The sequence below is a fragment of the Chaetura pelagica genome, unplaced genomic scaffold, assembly GCF_000747805.2.
Source record: "Chaetura pelagica isolate M959 unplaced genomic scaffold, ChaPel_1.0 scaffold405, whole genome shotgun sequence".
NCBI lineage: Eukaryota > Metazoa > Chordata > Aves > Apodiformes > Apodidae > Chaetura > Chaetura pelagica.
Genome location: NW_009953489.1, coordinates 4,669,372 through 4,673,936, shown reverse-complemented (window position 1 = coordinate 4,673,936; position 4,565 = coordinate 4,669,372). Strand labels below are relative to the sequence as shown.

The 4,565-nt window shown below is 45.6% G+C and overlaps 1 protein-coding gene across 1 annotated transcript in view; it reads right to left on the bottom strand.

Moving 5' to 3' along the window:
* The window catches only part of AK8 (adenylate kinase 8), an 81,304-nt gene that overhangs the window by 28,878 nt on the left and 47,861 nt on the right, over nt 1–4,565 (bottom strand). The window lies entirely within an intron of this gene.

Here is a 4,565-nt window from a genome sequence, read left to right as displayed (position 1 = left end):
CTCCACCATTTTGCAATGTGCTTTTTCTCCCAGCCACACTGGGCTGGTGTCACCATGGAGCATGTGACACAATCTTACCAAAAGGCAAAAATAATGACCTGAGTTGTGTCAAAGAAATCCTGAAGCAGGAATTTCTGAAGCAGCCTGTGTTTCACTGAGCAAATGATAATGGTTCTGCCTATAAATGTTACAAGAACTCTTGCAAGGTGTTGGGCTTCAGTGTTAAAAAGGAAATTGTGGAGTGTGAGGGTGGGGAGAGCCTGGCCCAGGTTGCCCAGAGAAGCTGTGGCTGCCCCATCCCTGGCAGTGTTGAAGGGCAGGTTGGATGGGGCTTGGAGCAGCCTGGGCTGGTGGGAGGTGTCCCTGCCCATGCAGGGGGTTGGATCTGGGTGATCTTTAAATAATCATCATCTAGATGTGGCACTTGGGAATATGACTTAGTGCTGGACTTAGGGGAGAAGTTTTAATGGTTGGACTCAATGATCTTGAAGGTCTTTTCCAACCTAAGTGACTCTGTGATCTTTAAGGTCCCTTCCAACTCAAACCATTCTATGAAAATCACCTCAAGCAACTTCCCAGAGAAGCAGCCACAACAGTTTTCAAGCAGCAAGAAGAGTCTCTGCTCCTGCTTTGTGCAGGATGTCTAATACACTGTTGCCTCTACTGGAAACAAGTGATAAAAAATGCTACATAAACCCAACATCAGGGAATGTGGCTGTTTTGATACTCACCCTGCCCCCTCCTGCATGCAAAAATACAACAAGTGCTTGTAGGAGTGTGTGTCAGGTTTCTAAATGCAATTTAGGAGTAGCTGACATGGATGTGCCTCTATTTTAGTAGAGTATATTATTAGCAGTGCACAGCTACACCTGGGTACAAGGAGGCTTAAAACAGCAATAAATATAATCCATTTGCTTCCTGAAATTTAACATTTTCCAAAAGACTTACACATCTATCCTGAAACTCATTCCTTCTCCTTTAAATAATCAAATTACTGAGTTTACAGCTTTGCACTCAGGATTCAATGTACCAGCAAAAAGGGAGGAAAACCACAGGGAATTAATTAGAAAACAGATTAGTGTATTAATTGAGGATATCTACATTATTAAAAAAAAAAACAAGTTAAGGAGAGTAATAGTCTCCATCTGCTAAAAGAAAAATAAGAATGAAATAAAAGCAGACAGAGAGCAAAATGTCAGTGCAAATCTAGGCATTCTGTTAAAAATGGGATTAATAAAATTAACTATACAATAGTGCAGCAGCAGGCAGGAATGGGATTAGACAGATGATACCCAGCTACCCAAGAGCTGAGCTGAGGGGGCAGCAGGAGCATTTCAGTACTTCAGCTCTTCTCCCCACCCTCCAGGTGACAAGAACTAACACAAACCTGAGCCATCCTAGGAGGAAAAAAGTAAAACCAAAACAAATCCCACTTTTTCTTTCCCCAAAATGCATTCCACACAAAGGTCAGTGGAATTTTCCCGTGCTCCTGAATTCCTGGATGCAGCACTAAAGTGTCTTCCCTGATGCATGTTGTTCCATCATGATTACCGCTGGTTTTTTCCTGCTGGAAAAATTAAAAGGGATTTACAAAGATGCAAAACGACATGAAGATTTTTTGCAACATTTTCAGATTTCTTCCAGCAGTTTTGCAAGGATTGGAATAAAAACCTACAAACCCACGAGGAAACCTGCATGAAAGCAGGAGTCTCCCAGAGCTGACATCCCTGTGAGATGAACAGGGGGCTGGAAGTCCCTGGAATAGCACAGAGAATTAAGTGGCAGTGCTGTGCTGTTGAGTTTCCAGCAGATCATAGGAGGTTCTGTTCCTGGGACCAAACAGCTTCCAGCCCCTGCATCTGGGGAGGAGAAGCACCACGGCCTACAGGAAAATCAAAAAGGAATGGTGATGGGAAGAGGCAGCATCTCCTCCATCTGACCACTTCCCATGGGCCTTCCATTGATCCTGATGCTCAAAACCCTCTAGTTTGGTCACTATTTCTGAACAAAACTGAAGCAATCACAAGAGGGGGAAAAAAACCCCCATCTAACAAGACAGAATGACAATTAATTAACAACTTATCTAATGACATGCCAGGTTTGAGGTGTTTTGAGCACTACCAGGGCTCATTTCAGCAGCGACTGACGAGAAGATCCCAGCAATACACTCGAGATTGATTGTACATGGATGTACACATACACATCACTGAATAATAGAGATGCCTACATATTTTCTGTGCCTCCCTCTAAAGCCTGATGGTGAGAAAGAAAACCATAAACAAGTCAGACAGCAAGCTCTGCTCTCCTCTTGATTAGCAAACCTACCTATCACTTCAACACAATAGGGGAACAGAGCTGGGTGGCTGCTCAATGGCATTACAAAGTGCAGCAGCTGCCCTTGAACAGGAACAGTCACACTTAAAACAGCTGCATTAAAACTGTAAAACATCTTCCATAGACCAGAGGGGAGGGGGGAGAAAGGAAAGGAGAGAGGAGGGGAGAAAGGAAGAAAGAAATCAGTGTTATTCTTCTTTTGCTGTGGTACAGAGAGGAGGTAATGAAGGGCTCTGCAGCATGGTTTGCCTTTTCACTCATGTGGAACTGTCTCTTGTATGTGAAGCAAATTAATAACCTGTAATTGGGGGGGCACAGAGGCTGTAAGTAACACCAGAGGTCTCCTGGCCTTAAGCACATGACCCAACAGGCTGTAGAGCAAAGGGAAAGGGAGAGCTTTCCTGATGAGACAGTCAATCTGCATGTTTTAAGTAGATTATGAAGCACAAGAACTTTGAATAATCAATTCCTTTTCAACAGAAGCTGGTGTGAGTTCCCAACTCTGCAAGTTGGGGGAATGAGACTCTAGAAAGATTTTACTTTATCATTAGAGAAGTCCAAAGGTAAGTTTCTTGTAAAAATGACAATGTGCTACGAAGAGACACCCAGATTAGGGAATGTGGAAGCACATCTCTATTAAGGAGAGAAATGAAGGTGCAGGAGTGAAATTCAGGCATCTGAGGTGATGCTGCTGAGCTACCCTGTGCTGGGAGCACAGAGCTGTGCACCAAGGGCTTGGTGAGCCTCAGCAATGGCAGATGTTGCAGGATGAGGCCACAACCAGCTCTGTAATTCATCCATGCACACATTCCTGCCTAACAACAATACCACACATCACATCCCCTCCATCTCCCAGCCTGTCTCCACCATGTTAATGGTCTAGACGACCCAGCTGAATTAGCAGCTGTGACCTCTGGAGTGATCTAATCAATTCAAGGGTCTGATCAGGAAGGGTGCAGGGAACAGAGGCTTAAAGTGCTGGAACTGCTGCGTGGCCATCTAGAGATTTTCTCTCTCCAGGGCTGTCAATCAGCTCCCTCCAGCAGACCATTTAAAACATACATTTACTTCCCAGAGCTTCAAAGGGTTTCACGAGTAGAAGGTTCTCCTCCTGAAAAGTACTTCTTCATGAAACTCTTAGGAGTGTGGGCCATTAGCTCCTACCCAAGCCACAGATCTGCAGGACTAATGGAAAAGCCTCTCAGGCAATCAGTGGACAAAATCATAGCACCTGCCCAGGAGAAAAGTAACAGAACATGAAAGGCTAAACCAGTACTTGAGAGATTACAGGGCACTATTCTTCAGCCCCTCCAGTGCTGTCAGTGCTCCAAGCTATACAATTATCATATTTAAATTGATTCCTCCTCCACATATTTCCCTTCAAAACAGGCTTCTGAAGGGTATTGACTCACTTCTCTAAAACCTGCATTCTAAGGGCAGCACAAATATATTTGCAGATGGAAATTCTGTCACTTTTGTGCTGTAAAAAGTTTAAGGTCCTTTTGACAATAATGTCCACTTACCCTTTATCCTTCTCATGGAGACTTCTGGGTTTTTTTAGCGAGGTCTGGAGACTTTCACAGCTAATTCAGATGCCTGAGGCTTGATCCCAGTACTTGACAGTTAACATCTTGCCCAGGCTACTTCCCTGGATTGTCCTGTCAAGCCTAAATTTAGCAGAGCATGAGATTTGCTTATTTTACTGCTCTGTCAACTCTGGATTAGCCACAACGGCTCATTTTCTTTGGGTCTTTTGGAAGCCTTCTAGTCCCTTGCCCACAATAAGGCCCCTCAGACATCACATCAATTTCTTTGTAATGATGATGAGAAGGATTTAAAGCTGATTTACCCGGGCAGGTGGCTCAGGATTTGAAATGTCGGGCACCAAGGGGCTGCTCTTCCCCTTTCTCAGCTCACAGCCCGTTTTGCTGGGGGCAAATAACAACAAACAACCCACAGGTGCCCTCGATGCCAAAGGGGAGGGCGGGAGGAAAAGCCCCGGGGGGGCTCGGATGCTGCAGAGCCAAGGATGGGGCCCACCTGGCCACGCCCACATGGCCATGTAACCACGCCCATATTGCAACCTGGCCCCGCCCATATTGCAACACGACCACACCCACATATGATCTGACCACGCCCACATTGCAACCCGCACCGCGCGCATTGTAGCAGGGCCACGCCCACATCGCATCTGACCACGCCCACATCCCCCCTGGCCCCGCCCCCCAGCC